This window comes from Bos grunniens, chromosome 8, assembly GCF_055505025.1.
Source record: "Bos grunniens cultivar Pamir isolate PY7600 chromosome 8, Bosgru_T2T1.0, whole genome shotgun sequence".
NCBI lineage: Eukaryota > Metazoa > Chordata > Mammalia > Artiodactyla > Bovidae > Bos > Bos grunniens.
The window spans coordinates 40599030-40618750 of record NC_141172.1 but is presented as its reverse complement, the minus strand read 5'-3'; the positions used below and the strand labels follow the sequence as shown (position 1 = coordinate 40618750).

General features: G+C 41.9%; 1 long non-coding RNA gene across 5 annotated transcripts in view; it reads right to left on the bottom strand.

Annotated features, from left to right (window-relative positions):
- LOC147366957 (uncharacterized) overlaps positions 1 to 19721 on the bottom strand; it is a 343959-nt gene that overhangs the window by 45900 nt on the left and 278338 nt on the right. For 3 of the 5 annotated variants that reach the window (XR_015169635.1, XR_015169636.1, XR_015169637.1), the window contains 2 exons: positions 1888 to 2066; positions 1254 to 1360 (listed from right to left, as the gene is read on the bottom strand). This is a non-coding gene — a long non-coding RNA (uncharacterized LOC147366957). The remainder of the gene's footprint in view (positions 1 to 1253; positions 1361 to 1887; positions 2067 to 19721) is intronic. The other 2 variants (XR_015169638.1, XR_015169639.1) reach the window with 2 other exon arrangements.

Below are 19721 nucleotides of genomic sequence, written 5' to 3'. Positions count from 1 at the left end.
TGGAATTTCCATTTCCAGCCACTAAATAACTCAAAAAGCTGCCTCTTAGAAACCCCTAGAATGCTGGCTATATGCAAATATCCATTTAAACATATCAAATGAACTCACAAAGGCATAAACTCATCAATTTGAAAATGGGTGTAACCTATGACCCAGCAATTTCACGGCCAAGTATGTGCCCCAGAACAGTGTGGAGATGCACTACTGGGTCACGGAATCACTTTAGTAAATTGCAAATGGCCTATTTTTTTGGTATGTGAAATAGACTAAATCAATCTGGATCATAACTGAATAGACAACAAGAGTGTTATTTTGAGAAACTTTTTTCCACATACAATGTATACACAGATACACAGAAATGTACACTTGTATGTTCTGGGTTTCCATGTACAGTGTATGTTTTACTGTGAATATAGACAAAACGTTTTTGAGAAGCTTTTGTATGTTAGTACAGAAAATGAACAAGAACACTGGTCAAAGCATTGCTCACCATAGTGCAAAATTAGAAACAATCTAATTACTCACGGAGAAGGCAATGGCACCCCACTCCAGTACTCTCGCCTGGAAAATCCCATGGATGGAGGAACCTGGTGGGCTGCAGTCCATGGGGTCGCTAAGAGTCAGACACGACTGAGCGACTTCCCTTTCACTTTTCACTTTCATGCATTGGAGAAGGAAATGGGAACCCACTCCAGTGTTCTTGCCTGGAGAATCCCAGGGACGGGGGAGCCTGGTGGGCTGCTGTCTATGGGGTCGCACAGAGTCGGACATGACTGAAACGACTTAGCAGCAGCAGCAGCTAATTACTCATCAACAGGAGAATGGAGATAGATAGATTAACAGGTAGACTGATGTCTATTCACAAATCATTAGAATATATACTAGTTAAAATGAATGGACCAGAGATTTGTTGCTGAAAGCTAATGCTAAATTCATTGAAAAAGCAAGTTGAAGAATGATATGTAGATAAAGTTTAAAGTTTTAAAACATGCAAAACAGAGTACCCACTGTTGAAAGATACATGTGTATACAGAAGAAGTACGAAGGATGCAAATTCAGGACAGTGTTAATCTCTGGGGTGGGAGGAAGGGAATCAGGGGTAAAGCAGGAATCCACAAAGAACTAGGTCTGAAATGAACTCATCCCAATGTTGGGGTTGCTTAAAACTCGATAGCACACACAGTTTTGTTATTGTATTCTCCCTAATTTTTGTTGTTGATTAAAAAAATATTTTGTAAGTCACAGATGCTTACCTGAGACCAGATGGCTGATTGGTGGGATCATCTGGAAGAAAGCTAGGCAGGACCCTGAACCTGATTTCCAAGTCAGTCCTCTTTCCACATGGCTCCCATTTCAGGATCTGTTTGCAAATGAAAGATTTGCATCATTCTGGTGTGAATCTTAGCAACTTATTTTTACCTGAGAGACACTGTTCCCTACAGTCCACCAAGGCCACACTTGCTCTGACTAGAAAGAGCACAAAGCTCACTTGATCTGCGCGGCTGAGCTGCTGCTTCACAGCTTGTCACTTGGCTCTGTTTTCCAACTTCGCTCATGCATTGAAACAAAACACTGAATCACTGAAAGGTTGGTAGAAAGATGATCTAAACGTGCAGAAAGTATAAGCAAAAAGAGAAAGAAAAACAGAGCAGAGGGAAGATTCAGCTGCATGGGAGATCTAGACAAAGTCAGGGGTCACCGTCAAATTAAAGTCAGAATACTGCTAAGGAGCCATAAAACACACAGAGGGTTATTTTAGAAGATGGAAAAAACTTGAAATAATAGCATTTCCTACCTTTCACAATGTAATACACAATCTAATGGGAGGGGGCTTATTAACATTTTTTCTAGTCTATTTTAAGACAAAAACAAAACGACAAATGATACCTTGGCAATGGCTGGCAGAGATTTATTATGCTTCAGAAAAGTTCATGGCAGTGGTTTTTATCATTGGGTCCGTTATGCTCTTCAAGTTACATAAGAGGCTCTTTCTTCTTCTTTTTCTTCTCTAAGCATAACTTCTGGGTCAGCTTTAGCTTTTTGAGTGCATAAGCCAGAGCTTTCTGCTGTTCAAAAAGAAGGTAACTCTTGCAGTAGAGCGCCAGGAATACATCTTACTCTGGAGTCAAGCATTCAACTGTATGGGAATATGTTTTTAGACACTTCTCACTCTGGGATGCCTATCCATTATCATGAGCTGTGAAAGTATTCTTTTCAAGACTTCCCCAGCAGTCCAGCGGCTAAGATTCCACACTCCCAATTCAGGGGGTTTGGGTTTGATCCCTATACCACAATTTTCCCTGGTGGCTTAGATGGTAAAGCGTCTGTCTACAATGTGGGAGACCTGGGTTCGATCCCTGGGCCGGGAAGATCCCCTGGAGAAGGAAATGGCAGCCCACTCCAGTACTATTGCCTGGAAAATCCCATGGACAGAGGAGCCTGGTAGGCTACAGTCCATGGGGTCGCAAAGAGTCGGACATGACTAAGCAACTTCACTCACTTCACCACAACTAAATGTCTCCCATGGCACATTTAAAATTTTGAGCAGCCAAATAGCTAAATAAATTTTTTTTAAAAGAGAGAGAGAGAAATTACTCTTTTCATACTGCTGGAGAAAACTCAGACCTGTGACAGAATTCCTTCTGTTGTCCTGAGAGCAAATGTAACAATTAACCTTTACTCAACATTTACTCTTCTAAATACTTGACCTCATTTAGTCATCACCACCTTCTCAGGAAGACACTACTGCTACCCCATTTTGTAGATAAGAAAACTGAGATACTGGAAGGTTAAGTATAATAATATCCTTCAGGTCACCCAGAAGAAGTGGTAGGGCTGGGATTTGAACCCAGCCAGTTGGTTCTAATAGCCTGGGCTTCTATGCGCCCCTCTGTCCAGGAGGTGGTATTTAAAATAAATGAAGGTGGTTATTGAAATGACAGCACCAGGTTATGTTACAGCCAGGAGCCTCTGCTTCAGATAAAGTAACTTTAAGAGGGAAGTATTTACACACTAGTGAAGGTGACATCAAGGAGATCCAACCAGTCCATTCTGAAGGAGATCAGTCCTGGGTGTTCTTTGGAAGGAATGATGCTAAAGCTAAAACTCCAGTACTTTGGCCACCTCATATGAAGAGTTGACTCATTGGAAAAGACCCTGATTCTGAGAGGGGTTGGGGGCAGGAGGAGAAGGGGCGACAGAGGGTGAGATGGCTGGATGACATCACTGACTCGATGGACGTTGGTGATGGACAGAGAGGCCTGGCGTGCTGCGATTCATGGGGTCGCAAAGAGTCGGACACGACTGAGCGACTGAACTGAACTGAACTGAACTGAAGGTGACATCAGAATCCTCTCCTTACGGCTTGTAGCAACCACGTTGGCTTTGGGGCTCCTGTGTATTCTACCCCGTCTAAGTTATGGCTAATTTCTGCTACGTTCCTCAACCCCCAGAGAATGACAGTAGTGATGGATTTGGAAATGATGTTAGATAATCGGAAGGCTTAAGCTCGAGTTCAGTACTGCCACCTACTAACTAAATGGATGTACTTTCCTCGTCTGTGAAATGAGAAAAAGAATCTTGCTATATAGGGTAGTGAGAGTGGAACCAGACAGGGGCGAGGAGAACTGTGATCGTACACTTTCACATTGTTGACCCAGGAATTTTTTTCCCCTTTGTTCCATAAGTCAAAGCAAAACAACAAAATGATGTAAACATCTGTGAAAGACCCATGTGGATACCCAAAAACTTTCTATTGTTTCCTTTCTATTAATGTTAACTTTGGTTAAGTTATTTTTCCTTTTTTATTTTTCATCTCTTAGGAGGGATATTGATCACTGAAGTCTCTTCCAACTTTGATATTTTATAATCCATTTCATCCTAGATTTAGGAGAAGCAAGCCAGGGTTTTTACTTATTTTTAAAATTAATTAATTTATTTAAAATGAAACAATGATGAGTATTTTTAATGATAAAAGGCATAATTTCACAAAGAATATAGACATCTTACACCATTAGACACCTTAACAGCAAAAAAGCAAAGATACGTAAGGCAAAAATCAGAAGAAATATAAAGGAGAAGAAAAAATATATAATCACAGACATACTAACATTTCTCTGAGAATATTTTATCAAGCCACAGAAAAAATAAGAATAGGAGCATCGTGAGTGATGTCATTAATAATTTAAATATAATAGATTTATATTTAATTAATTTATATAATCATATCCTACACAAATATATATAAAATTCTTTATCTCACATGTTGTTATTAGAAAATAATGAGCCAGGGCTTTTAAATGGTAGTTTGGCTACTTGCAGTTACCTTACCTCCTAAAGTGAACGTATGCCTAACATCTGACCAGTCATATAGGATCCATGAGAAAATCTGACAGCTCTAATAATTAATTGCCCCCAAGTTCAAGTGTTAAGCAGAGTTGAATTCTACACCAGAACTAGGTGGATATCTGGTTTAGCCAGCAACCTGCCAGAAGTAGGGGTGGTGGCATTCCAACACTTTCGTTCTGGGTCATGCCAGACATGTAAGAAATGCCAGATAGGATGGCCTTTGAGGGTGCTTCAAGCCCTACGATCTCATGTGACTGCTTCACTGATAAGTATCACTTGAAAATGATGTTGGGTATGACCAGCTGTAGCAAGCTGGGAGCCAGAGCCAGGTCTTTCCACAGAGACACATCAAATGTGGCCACTGTATCTTGAGGAAATGACTGGAGCATGGTCTTGAAGCAGCTGCATGCCAGCTGAATGATCTGGCTCTGATCACAGTCTGTTACCCAGGCTCCCCGCCCCCAGCCATCCCATCCCAGCCTGAAGCAGATGCTGGGAACAGTCACCCCATCAGCAGCCTCAAGATCCATCACAATGCCCACGAGCTGAGTGGTGGGAACGGTCACAATGAGATAAGCATGGGTGGCCTCCCGGATCGCCGTGCACTGGACACCCATTAATAATGCAGTCTGTGTGTCCAGCCCATCATGCTCACCCTGGTAAGGGCCTCTGCACTGGCCATTCCCTTCAGAAAAGCTTGGTCCCCGGGTCTCATACAGCTGGCACTTTTATGCAATTCAAGTTTTATTTCCAGCGTTACTTTCTTAAGTCTTCCACACTCACACCCTCCCAGACTCTCTATCACAACACTGTGTTTTATATTTCATATAGCACTTCTCACTACTTGGAATGATTCTGTTCATTTACCTTTCTGGTTTATTAACTATGTCCCCTTTAGAATGTTAATTTAATGAGAACCAAAATCTCCTCAGTCTTCTCCAATCTATTCCCAACATGTAGAAAAATATCTAGCAGATAATAAGGAATTGATAAAAAAATTAGTAAAACTAATGTATGAGTTAATGAGTTAATTCTATCTAGGACAGGTGTGTTCTGGTGCCAAGAGGGCTTCTCTCACCGTGCTCTGCCATGGTAGTAAGATTTCAAGGCTCCAGGGGAGATTTCGTAGACACCTCTAAATATGTCCCTATTTCCTGAGCTATTTCTGTCTTGTCCCCCATTAAAGCTCTGAGAATCTCTCTTTGATCTGTAGGAACTGGCCCCCAACATCTATACTTATCCTATGTAACTTTTTCACTTAGGAATGATTTAGGTCGCAAGTAACAACGATAACAACACCCTATTGTAGTGCACTGCAATGTCAACAAACGAATCATTTTCTCAGGAACCAATCAAGAGGTATTGGGTCTGGTGTCAGTGTGACAGCTCTATTATGTAGACATCTTGGCTTTCTCTCCTCTAAACCGCCTGCTCCTAGTATACACCTCTCATCTGGTGCTTGTCACATCTCAGTCACATCCTGGCACCACTAGGCATTATTTCTGAACTCCAAAGAAGGGGAAAAACAAAGGGAGAAAAAACCATGCCGTGTGAATTTGTTGTTCCTTCTTCCTGGGAAAACAAAAGCTCTCTCAGAATCCATATCCAGCCCTTTTCTATTTATATCTCCTGCCCTAGTATTGGGTCTCAAGGCCATCTGCAGACCAGTTCCCGACACAGGGCAGTGAGATCACAGTGACTGGTTTAGACTGTCACACCGTATCTCCTGGGGCTGGAGAAGGGACCCACTTTCTATGAGATCAAGATGTTGCCACATGCTCCTGAACCAACAGATACATCACAACTAAATGGCCTTAGGGTGGACATTTCACCCAAAATTGGAGCTGAGACTCTGGGGAATTGAGAGTGGAAAGCAGACCCCTTGAGCCATCATGTTTCTGAACTTTCTGAAGATTTGACCCTTCCAAGTGTTTAAATTCCATCATATGCTTAAATATCTACCCAATATATTCTCTTTTTTCCTTAAGCTGGCTCAAAGATTGTTTCTGTTATTCAACACCAAAGGGTCTTTGTTACAGGAGCATCTAGACCCAGCATCCATCAAGGCCAGTCAGGAGGAATGGTTGCTTCAGGGTGTCAGACATTCCACTCCTATCCCCCTCAGGAAAGGCAGCCCTTTGGACCAAACACTCTGCTCCCCTCAAGGTGACCCACATTCTTAGACATTATGTCATCAGCCTGACAACTTCCTCCTCTTCACCTTCAGACTATATTTGCTAAGGTCCCCAGTAGACAGGGAGGCTTGCTGGGTACTAAAGGCCTGCCTCGTGACAGAGGGATGGGGTTTGTGCAATAACACCCATGCTAACTGGTGGAGATGTCACATCTCACATCTATGGTATCAGACCTTCTGATTATGAGCCCAGTAGTTTTTTTTTTAAGCTATCTGATTATCCAGGAGACACATACATACACACACACACACACACACACACACACACACACACACACACACACTCACCCTTTCTCTCACATGTGGTTGTGCTAGTCACTCAGTTGTGTCCGACTCTTTGCAACCCCATGGGCTGTAGCCTACCAGGCTCCTCTGTCTGTGGGATTCTTTAGGCAAGAATACTGGAGTAAGTAGCCATTCTCTTCTCCAGGGGTTTTTCCCAACCCAAGAATCAAACCCAGGTCTCCTACATTGTAGATGGATTCTTGACCATCTGAGCTGTCAGGGAAGCCATATGTGCACATACAAAACAGTCATCTACCCCCCACAGTTAAGAAAGATCTTCATGAGTGAAAAACCTGGCTAGGCTATTTCAGTACTTCCTCTCTGCTAATCAGCCACAAGGAATATTTCGCAGAGATTACAAAGATTGTGAGTCACTCAAGTATCCAGAGAGAGAGAGAGAGAGAGAGAGAGAGAAAGAGAGAAAGAGAGAGAGAGAGAGAGAGATCTGCAGCTCTCTTGCTACATTACCTATAAACTTGATCTAAGGTCTTTTATTTTTTGCCACACCACACAGCATGTGGGATCTTAATTCACCAACCAGGGATCGAACTCCTGTCCCCTGCATTGGAAGCACAGAGTGTTAACCACTGAACCACCAGGGAATTCCCACCAAATTCTTTTCCAGTGTATATATTTCTTTGACGTAAGCAAGTTTTGTACAATATTTCTCAAAATGTGCTGCTTACATCTTACAGGTTTACATGAACAAATGGTTCCCTGCTCAGAAGACTTTGGAAACTGACTAAAGGAAGCTCAGTGCTGCTTCTTGCAAGATGCTGCCAAGCCTTCAATATTCCAGTATGCAACATGAATAGCTAAAAGAGGGATGCAGTATGTGGCATCTTCCAGATTTCTTTAACCACTAACATTTCTTCCTTGGTGTATACTGAAAGGCTGGTGATGCAATAGATATGTTTTGGTAAACTGCTAGAAGAGAGGAATATAGAGGGCAAATCCTAGAAATGAATACCTCTTTGGCTCAGACAGTAAAGAAGCCACCTGTAATGCAGGAGACCTGGGTTCAATCCCTGGGTTGGGAAGATCCTCTGGAGAAAGGAATGGCTACCTACTCCAGTATAATTACCTGGAGAATTCCGTGGACAGAGGAGCCTGGCGGGCTACAGTCCATGGGGTCACAAAGAGTCGGACACAACTAAGCAACTAACACTTTCATTTCACTGCTGCTGCTGCTGCTGCTGCTGCTGCTGTTGCTGCTAAGTCGTTTCAGTCATGTCCGACTCTGTGCGACCCCATAGACGGCAGCCCACCAGGCTCCCCCGTCCCTGGGATTCTCCAGGCAAGAACACTGGAGTGGGTTGCCATTTCCTTCTACAATGTGTGAAAGTGAAGTCGCTCAGTCGTGTCCGACTCTTAGCAACCCCATGGACCATGGTAGGAACCTACCAGGCTCCTCCATCCATGGGATTTTCCAGGCAAGAGTACTGGAGTGGGGTCACTTCACTACCTTTTTTAAATACCAAGAGGCATAGTTTAAGAGTCGGTGAAGTAGGCCATGTGCAGATTTGTGTGTAGCCCTGTTGGATGTCAGTAGATAGTTAGAAATGCTACTTCATCTGCTGTTCCCAAGTTCCACATCACAGAGGCCAACCTGGGTGGAAAGTCTGAGAGAGTGTGTATTTATCTTCTTGGGCTGATCATGTCAATGTTATGATCAGAGGATCATCAGGTTTCCCTCCTTCAAAATGAGGATGTTAGGCCATGTGAGAACAGGGAGAATGTGGTTGTCACCAAAGAGTCCAACACCCCATTATTTTTTTTCCTGTTCTGACCTTTAATCAAAGCAGTTTTCATTAATGCAAGGATAAGTAAACCACATTGACCTTGGTGATATGATATATGAACTAAAAACTTCTAAGACAAATTTGTCTTATTTAAATCCACCTTTTCTAAAAGACCACTTGGTATAACCTAACAAAAATAACCTGTCTACCAATGTGCAAACATTTTGCTAGGATATCTGGTGCCACCTGGGCTGCTTTAGAACCACACAGGCTTTAGGCATCCCTACACTGGCCAAATGATTTTAGGAGAATTAAATGGCAGGATTGGCAATTGTTCTGCCAAAGCTTTATCCATAGCACATCTAGAAGGAAAACTTACTTCCCTGGAAGCCTTTTTGCAGGGACAGAGAGATCCAAATAAAGAGGAAAATAACTGCACAAATGCATTTATCAACACAATGTCATGTTATAAACTGTAATTTATAGAATAAGTATGGGAGAACCTGATACTCTAATTCTAAAGTTCAATAATTTCAGTGATGTAATACAAATCTCATTACTTATCTTTATCCCCAAGATGACTATTTTCAGGCTTTATTAATAAGGATCCTTACTATTTGAAATTTACTTTGACCTTATATTTCATCTAAATTGAATGATTTGAAATGTCTGAGAAAATACAAGGTTTAAATCACATCTCTATACCCTACCTCTATGAAAAATAAAATGGTTTTCTTTGCATCTATGGGAACAAGAATATTAAATGGCACATGGCATAGCAAGGGTGAAAAATACCTAACAAAGACATCAAAAGATCAAGATTCAAGTCTATCTTTATTTTTTTTTCAAGTCTATCTTTAGACAGCTATTGTTATAAGCTAAGCCCTAGTACCTTAAAATTGGACTTTCTTTTGGAGATAGGGTCTTTTAGAGATGATCAAGTTAAAATGAGGTCATGAAGGTGGGCCCTCATCCAGTATGAATGGTGGACTTCTAAGAGGAGGAAATTTGGACACACACACACATAAGTGGGAATGTGGTGAGAACAGATATGGAGGAGATGGCAACTGATAAGCCAGGGAGAGAGGAAGCCTGGAATAGGTCCTTCCCTCACAGTCATCAGAAGAAACCACCCCTGCCAACACCTTGGCTTTGGATTTCTAGCCTCCAGCACTGGGAGAATACAGAAAATGCATTTCAGTTGTTTAGTCCAGTCAGTTGTGGGGTCTGTGTGACAGAGCCCTGGCAAATGAATACAGCTGTGTTCTTAGCCAAGTCTTCTAATATTTCTGTCTCAGTTGCCTCATCTATAGCATTAGGAGGTAGATGAGCTTTGAAATCGCTGTATCTCCAATAGCTAATGATCAAGGATGAAGGAAATGGCAACCCACTCCAACATTCTTTTCTAGGAAATCCCATGGACAGAGGAGTCGGCAAGCTACAGTCCATGGGGTTGCAAAGAGTTGGACATGACTGAGTGACTAACACTTTCACTTTCAAGAATGGACATAGACTCTCATCAGATCTTCTGAGATGTAAACATGCACCATCTTCTGAGAAAAGCTTTCTCTCTTATCTATAGATCAGTGGATTATAGACAAGCTGACATCATCTTTGATAATCCTGTCTGGTCATCCTAAGTCATATTTAGGTAATGACTCTAGGAAGCAAAATAAGGGAGAAAGGAGGATCAAAGTAACTCTGATGAAAGGCTATAAACTTATAAGCTTATATCTTCCTTCAAGAAATTCATCATTTGTTAGATAATTAGTGGGAAGCTCCTGTATAATGAAGGGAGTTCAACTCAGTGCTCTGTGATAACCTAGATGGATGGGATGGGGAGTGGGAGGGCGGTTCAAGAGAGAGTGGATTTATGTATACTTATGGCTGATTCTGCCATTATGGCAGAAAGTTAAGAGGAATAAAAGAGCCTTTTGATGAAGGTGAAACAGGAGAGTGAAAAAGCTGGCTTAAAACTCAACATTCAAAAAACTGAGATCATGGCATCTGGTCCCATCACTGCATGGCATATAGATGGGGAAACAATGGAAACAGTGAAAGATTTTATTTTCTTGGGCTTGACAATCACTGCAGACAGTGATTGCAGCCATGAAATTAAAAGATGCTTGCTCTTTGAAAAAAGCTATGACAAACCTAGACAGCATAATAAAAGGCAGAGACATTACTTTGCCAACAAAGGTCTGTCAAGTCAAAGCTATGGTTTTTCCAGTGGTCATGTATGGAGCACCAAAGAACTGATGAAGGCTGAGCACCAAAGAATTGATGTTTTTGAACTATGGTGTTGGAGAAGACTCTTGAGAGTCCTTTGAACTGCAAGGAGTTCAAACTAGTCCATCCTAAAGGATATCAACCCTGAATATTCACTGGTAGGACTGATGCTGAAGCTAAAGCTCCAGTACTTTGGCTACCTGATGTGAAGAGCAGACTCACTGGAAAAGACCCTGATGTTGGGAAATATTGAAGACAAGAGGAGAAGGGGATGACAGAGGATGAGGTGGTTGGATGGCATCATCAACTCAATGGACATGAGTTTGAGCAAGCTCCGGGAGATGGTGAAGGACACAGAAGCCTGGTGTGCTGCAGTTCATGGGGTTGCAAAGAGTCAAACATGACTGAGGGACTGAGGGACTGAACAACAACAATAATGGCTGATTTACATCAGAAGAAACAACAGAACACTGTGAAGCAATTATCCTCCAGTTAAAAACAAATTAGTAAAATAAACTCATCATTTGAAAAAACTGGCTTATAACAGATTCAAAGAAGGTGCTGTGGTGGGTTCAGATGAAAAGATCAATAATAAATGTAAATTTCATGACATGGTTCCCTGTGTTAGAACCTCTGTAGAGTAAACAAAAAAGCACACATTTGTGCTGTCTTTACAACTCATTTCTGGGTGTTCTTTCTTCATTTCCCACACCTTTCACTCCAGTGTTTATTATGAAAGGAAAGATGTTCCAGGCATAACTATTGAACTTCTGGGTACTACTATCCTGTTCCATCTCAGCAAAAAAACAGTTAATAATAATGACTTTGTGCACCCTTTATCAAGCTCTCATCAGCATGTATGATCTTGGTATAAACCCCAGGCTATGCACCTTCAAAGCCTAGAATACAGTTTAATGCCAGAATCACAGTTGGTAAGAAGAGCATTTTGGCAACTGAAATTGCTATTCTAAATGCTATAAAACAGAACTGATGTCCTAGTTACCCTTCACTTTACCTCGCTGAATGTACACTCTCCTGCCAAAGAAAATATAAAGATAAGCATTCTATTCCATGAGATGATCTTATCATTGCTAAGAAGCAATCGTAGGGTGACCTTCTTAAGAAGCAACTGGCTAAATTACATGAAATAGTAGCATCAACAATATCAAAACATAAATCAACACACTTAGCCAGCATCAATCTCACAATTAAATGGACAGTGCTTGTAATTAGTTGGGATCCCGATAAGATGGAACACTCAAATCAGAATAATTCAAAGGCTTCTGTACTAAGGAACTTTTACAAAAGTGTACTCAGGGTAAAGTAAAACCACAAGGGACTTTGGGCAATAATCAGGGTTGGGAACTGAGCCACTGTTACCAACTCTAGGCATAAGGAGACAAGGAGGAGGGGGGTGGGTTGGCAGAACCTGGAGAAAGAAAGTCATGTAGAGAAGACTGTCATGAAGAGAGTAGTGCTTTTCAATCTAGGGACACTGTCCAAGGTGTCCCCAACAAGATAGGAGTAAGGAGGATAAATACCCTGACCTCCTCCTCCTCCCCTTTCCAGTGTTCTGTCAGGGTCCCGACTGATCAAATCCAACCAGAGACAGAACAGGGGGCCCACTGAAGGGGTCCATTAAGAGTCAGCCTCTAATGATCAGAGTGAGGAGATCTGGAGGGGCAACTGGGTAATACACAGCAGGGTGCTACCTAACCCAATGCACTCATAGAAATACTTATAAATTTTGTAAGAGCAGAAAATGTCTCTTCTTGTTCACCATTTTATCCCCAACTATATCACTCCAGTATTCCTGCATGAAAAACCCCATGGACAGAGGAGCCTGGCTGGCTGTGGTCCCTGGGTTGCAAACAGTCAGACATGACTGAATCAACTTAAGCATGGCATATCATTCCAACTCCTATTTTCCAATTCTCTGACAGCAACTGGGTGTCCAATAATTAAATTCAATGTGAAATTAATTACCCAGAGTTAGCACAGACCCCACCAGTTAAGGGCTTAGTTCCATTTTGGACACCAGCCACAAATGGGGTTCCCAGACAACTTTCACTTCTGCCTGCTGCTGCTGCTGCTGCTAAGTTGCTTCAGTTGTGTCCGACTCTGTGCGACCCCATAGACGGCAGCCCACCAGGCTCCCCCGTCCCTGGGATTCTCCAGGCAAGAACACTGGAGTGGGTTACCATTTCCTTCTCCAATGTATGAAAGTGAAAAGTGAAGTTGCTCAGTCGTGTCCGACTTAGCGACCCCATGGACTGCAGCCTACCAGGCTCCTCTGTCCATGGGATTTTCCAGGCAAGAGTGCTGGAGTGGGGTGCCATTGCCTTTGCCTCACTTCTGCCTAGCCAACTGTAAATATGGAGGTTCCCACAACCCCACTCAGGTTCAGTAATTTGCCAGAGCAACTCCCAGCTTAGGGAAGCTCTCTGCTTTCTATTACAGCTTTATTGTAAATAATACAACTCAGGAACAGCCAAATGGAAGAGATGCATAGGGAAGGTATGGGGGTAAGGAGGGCACAGGGCTTCCATGCTCTTTTCGAGTGCACCACCCTCCCAGCACATCAATGTGTTCCCAATCTGGAAGCATCATGGCATAGGCATGATTTACTGAATTTTAGGCCACTGGTACTTGAACTCAGTCTCCAGTCCATCTCTCCTCCCCAGAGGTCAGAGGTGGGACTGAAGGGTTCTATCCCTATAATCACATAGATTTTTCCTCTGGGAACCAGCCTCCATCCTGAAGCTGTCTAAATACCCCATCTTTAGTCACCTTATTAGAAAACAGAAGACACTCCTATCAGTGGAAATTCCAAGGAATTTAGTATGCCAGGAACCAGGAAAAAGGCCAAATCTAATTTTTTCTTAATCATGCCACGCCAGCATGTTGTATCACCATGTCTGGCACGTAATGTATTTGTTACTGAATGATGCAGTCTCCACTGTGTTAGTCTAAAGTTCTTTCTCTTTTCCTTCTGGGTTTTTGAAAGATTACTAAAATTTTTAAGCCCAAACTATACATGCCTTTAAGCTTCTCCTTCCCCTCTAGTCAGATAATCTAAAGAAGACAAATCCTGAGTGGCTTCTAGAACCCCAGGGCACTTCACACCTCTGATACCCAAAGCATAGGGAGACTCAAAGGAGAAACACAGATATTTTTTAGAGATGGAATCTGAACTGTTGACAAACAATCTGCTCTAGTCTCTTCAGGGTTGTACGCCTTTTTATCACCTTCACTACCAACAGATTCTGTGGCACTAAATAGACCACTAAATAGACTAATAGACCAATAGTAGGAAGCTAGGGCTAGACCTTTGTGGGGTGGTAAGCCATTTTTGTTGATATAAGGTATTGTACAACATGCCACCAAAAGAACTTTATTTTGTTCTGGATAGTCTCCCAATGATACGAGTCACACCTTGTGCTTTTAAAATCCCAAGGTGACCAATATTTTACATGTCAGGGAAAACTGGATCTCTATCAGGAGAAAATCTGAAATCAGGGATGAAGAAAATGCAGAAGGGAGTAGGGATAGTCTAAATCCATTAACAGAAAAAAACAAAAAAAAATCACTGAAAAACAAACAGATCCATTCAAAGCTGATATGCCTTGAAAATACGGTACAAAATTTCAGTTTAAATGAAGTTTGGGGGAAGCGCATTTCCATCTGATGGAAGGACATTTTCCATCCATCAGCAGACCTAGCTATTAAACTGATGGACTGTAAGTTTTCTCTATAGCAATAGCCTTTTTAATATTAACATAAATGAGCCAAGCTCTACAACCAAACTTTGAAGTCTCAACCTAAACTGTTATCCAAAGGCTTGATCAGGTCCTGATCAAGAATATTTTTAACCTGCTCACACATTCCTGGCCCATCTTTCTGGGAGTGGGGTTCCTAAATTTCTTCAGCTGAGCGTGGTCTCTAGCCATTGCATTCTTTGCGTATGTGATGTCTCCTTTGATCAACAGCACACAATATCATCATTTCAGGCACTGATCAGAAAATGCATCTAAGAACAGACTGGGCTTCCCAGGTGTCTCTAGCAGTAAAGATCCTGCCTGCCAATGCTGGAGACATAAGAGACACTGGTTCCATCCCTGGGTCATGAAGATCCCCTGGAGGAGGGCATGGCAACCCAGTCCAGTATTCTTGCCTGGAGAATTCCATGGACAGAGGAGCCTAGCAGGCTACAGTCCGTGGGGTCACAAAGACTCAGACGTGACTAAAGTGACTTGGCATGCACATGCAGGAGCTTGCTAGACACACCTGATAGCGGAAAAAAATGCCTAAGGCAGTTGTTCTAAACCCAGTTGATTGTTCTAAATGACCTAGGGCACAGGGAAGACGAGAATGGCCAGAGGCCCTTGGAAAGGAAGACAGTGAGAGAGAACAGAGTGGGGATCTAGGCCCACCCAAGTACATGGACTCATATCTGGAGGTGTCCTTTTTAAGACACATTAATCTACACCCCCCCCCCCCCCCCGCTGACTCCATCATACAATGGAAGAGACAGACTAATTTTCCTTTTCCTATCTCTAAACAATACACTGGATTAGGTAGACTGAAATTACACAGGGAGCTTTTTCAAAATAAGTTACATGAGTAAGATTCTCCTTAGCCACTCACCCCGCCATTCTGAGGAACCTCATGTGCTGGCACCCGATAAATTTTGCAAGAGCTCCCTAGGTTATTCTGACCTTCTTCTCTTCATCCTGCCCCACCCCCAGTTACAAATCCACTAAACACTAGTTCCCTATTACACTCAGTTACCAGAAAGAAATGTATTTGGGTCACATATCTTAACTTCCTGCTTACATACCTTAATGGCATTAATATTTAATAATACACACTTGACTTAGATAAAAAATGCCTGATAAGGGTTATCTACTTGAATTTTACATTGTTATGCCTTCTGGAAAATCAGTTTCAATCATCTCATAACCTTACTCAACATCCATTACATAAACCTTCACAAAATACCATGTCTGACAAGAGATGGTCCCCCTAGCAGAACATGTCTATGTCTTTCTAACAAACAGGGATAATGAGGTATTGCAAAGCATCTGCCCTGGTGCCTCAGCTGCTAGAAAACAAGCCTTTTCTTTTTTTAAGTAGTAACTAATACTGGTGAGGATCCCTAGAAATGGCTTGTAAGACAATGTTATTGATAGAATTTTCTGTGATGTTATAAGTGTGCTACATCTACCCTGTCCAATTCTACAGTTAATAGGTACATGTGACTTGTGAGCACTTTAAATTGTGACTAGTGTGACTGAGGAGTGAATTTTAAATATTATTTAATTTTAATTAATCTGATGCAAAGAGCCGACTCACTGGGAAAGACCCTGATGCTGGGAAAGATTCAAGGCAAGAGGAGAAGAGGATGGCAGAGGATGAATGGTTGGATGGCATCACCAACTCAAAGGATATGAGTTTAAGCAAGCTCCAGAAGATAGTGAAGGACAGGGAAGGGTGGCATGCTGCAGTCCATGGGGTCACAAAGAGTTGGACACAACTGAGCAACTGAACAACAACGATATAAATTTAAATAACTGCATGTGGCTACTGCCTATATGGAGCCACATGGTTCCAAGGCCACTTTTTATATTTAAGTAGGATGACAGAAGAAAAAGAAAAGCAAAAAGGCAAAATGGTGTTTGAGGAGGCCTTACAAATAGCTGAGAAAAGAAAAGAATCTAAAGGCAAAGCAGCAAAGATATACCCATTGAATGCAGAGTTCCAAAGAAAAGCAAGGAGAGATAAGAAAGCCTTCCTCAGTGACCAGTGCAAAGAATAGAGGAAAACAATAAAATGGGAATGACTAGATATCTCTCCAAGAAAGTTAGGGATACCAAAGGAACATTTCATGCAAAGATAGGCACAATAAAGGACAGAAATGGTATGGACCTAACAGAAGCAGAAGATATTAAGAAGAGGTGGCAAGAATACACAGAACTGTACAAAGAAGATCTTAATGACCCAGATAACCACAATGATGTGATGACTCACCTAGAGCCAGACATCCTGAAATGCAAAGTCTAGGGCCTTAGGAATCATTACTATAAACAAATCTAATGGAGGTGATGGAATTCCAGCTGAACTAGTTCAAATCCTAAAAGATGATGCAGTTAAAGTACTGCACTCAATATCCAGCAAATTTGGAAAACTCAGCATTGGTCACAGGACTGTAAAAGGTGTCAGTTTTCATTTAAATCCCAAAGAAAGGCAATGCCAAAGAATGTCCAAACAACCGCACAACTCCACAATAACACTTATCTCACATGCTAGCAAAGTAATACTCAAAATTCTCCAAGTGAGGCTTCAATTGTATGTGAACCAAGAACTTCCAGATGTACGAACTGGTTTTAGAAAAGGCAAAGGAATCAGAGATCAAATTGCCAACATTTGTTGGATCATAGTAAAACCAAAAGAGTTCCTGAAAAATATCTACTGCTTTATTGCCTATGCCAAAGCCTTTGACTGTGTGGATCACAACAAACTGTGGAAAATTCTGAAAGAGACGGTAATTCCAGATCACTTTACCTGCCTCCTGAGAAATCTATATGCAGGTCAAGAAGCAACAGTTGGAACCGGACATGGAACAATGGACTGGTTCCAAATTGGGAAAGAAGTATGTCAAGGCTGTATATTGTCACCCTATTTAACTTTTATGCAGAATATATCATGTGAAATACCAGGCTGGATGAAGCACAAGCTGGAATCAAGACTGCAGGGAGAAATATAAATAACCTCAGATATGCAGATGACACCACTCTCTTGGCAGAAAGCAAAGAGGAACTAAAGAGCCTCTTGATGAAAGTGAAAGAGGAGAGTGAAAAAGTTGGCTTAAAACTCAACATTCAAAAAACAAAGATCATGGTATTTAGTCACATCACTTCATGGCATATAGATGGGGAAACAATGGAAACAGTGACAGACTTTATTTTCTTGGGCTCCAAAATCACTGCAGATGGTGACTGTAGCCATGGAATTAAAAGATGCTTGCCCCTTGGAAGAAATGCTAAGACAAACCTAGACAGCATATTAAAAAGCAGAAACATTATTTTGTTGATAAAGGTCCATCTAGTCAAAGCTATGATTTTTCCAGTAGTCATGTATGGATGTAATAGTTGGACCATAAAGAAAGCTGAGCACCAAAGAATTGATGCTTTTGAACTGTAGTGTTGGAGAAGACTCTTGAGAGTCCCTTGGACTGCCAGGAGATCAAATCAGTTAATCCCAAAGGAAATCAGTCCTGAATATTCATTGGAAGGACTGATGCTGAATCTGAAGCTCCAATACTTTGGTCCCCTGATGCGAAGAGCTGACTCATTGGAAAAGACCCTGATGCTGGGAAAGATTGAAGGCAGGAGGAGAAGGGGATGACAGAGGATTAGATGGTCGGATGGCATCACTAGCTCAATGCACATGAGTTTGAGCAAGCCCTGGGAGTTGGTGAAGGGAAGCCTGGTGTGCTGCAGTCCACGGGGTCACAAAGTGTCAGACATGACTGAGTGACTGAACTGAACAGAAGATGACACAAAAATCTTACAGTAGTTTCAACTTTGGTACAAATGCTATGTGTTAACTGTAAGCATCCTCAGCTTTTAGTAATATTATTCAAAAGGATTTCCAGGGTTGACTATAGGAACTTGCCTGCTCTCAACAGAAAGCAAGGTCAGGTCATATGCCTGATGCAGCCTGATCAAACTGTAAGTGCCTTCACACCTGGGCTCTTATTACTGGAACTGCTGGGACCCAATGGCAGAAGAGCGGACCTTCCTCTGAGTGGGACCACTGTAACCCCTCTGAATGGAGAGTGTGGACATTTACTCTCCCCTCAGCTCAGACTCCTCCACTGTTCTAACCTCACGTGGTAAAGAGAAGGCAGGAGTTTGGTCTTGAGGCTTTCTTAATTCACACCTGGAAAGTGTGTTCTCTTTCTGATGAAAGATCCAATGGGTTTGCAGGGTGTCTCAACCTCAGCACAGTGACATTTTGAGCCCTGTGCTTCTGTGTTATGGGGACTGTCCTGTGTGTCTGAAGATATTTAGGAGCATCCCTGGTCTCTACCCACTAGATGCCAGTAGCATCCCCCCAACCTTCCCAGTAGTGCCCACCCAATATTTCTACAGACATTGTCAAATATCCCCTGGAGGGCAAAAATCTCCCCTGGTTGAGAGCCACCAATCTAGGCAGTAAGTTCTTAGACTATGGGCTACTTAATAAAGAAGGCCAACTTTAGTTTTTTGTTCAGTTTTTAAAATCTCCAGTACCTGGCAGATGCCTGATACTGTGATAAACACTAGAGCATTGCTTGGATGCATGAATAAAAAGCCAACGTTATTTTTTAGCTTTGTAAATATCTCCCCCAGTGCCTAGAAACTCAATCAACAAGTATTTTCTGGCTCATTAATATTCTTAAAGGTTTAAAAAAATAGGAATTTCTATGAATGACTATTTTTGAGGAAGAAAAATGATGGCAAAAATACATCTCTCTTCATAACTTAATGTATATGAAGCAATTTCCTGGCTTGTTACGATTTTTAGTAAATCAAGTAAGTCTGAAAATATAGTCTCACCAGTTCTAAATTAAGTATCGTAATTTAGGGGTCGCATAGAGTCAGACATGACTGAAGCGACTAACAGCAGCAGCAGCAGATATGCAGATGACACCACCCTTACAGCAGAAAGTGAAGAAGAACTAAAGAGCTTCTTGATAAAAGTGAAAGAGGAGAGTGAAAAAGTTGGCTTAAAGCTCAACATTCAGAAAACTAAGATCATGGCATCTGGTCTATTTGCCTCGTGGCAAATAGATGGGGAAACAGTGGCAGACTTTATTTTGGGGGGGTCCAAAATCACTGCAGATGGTGACTACAGCCATGAAATTAAAAGACGCTTGT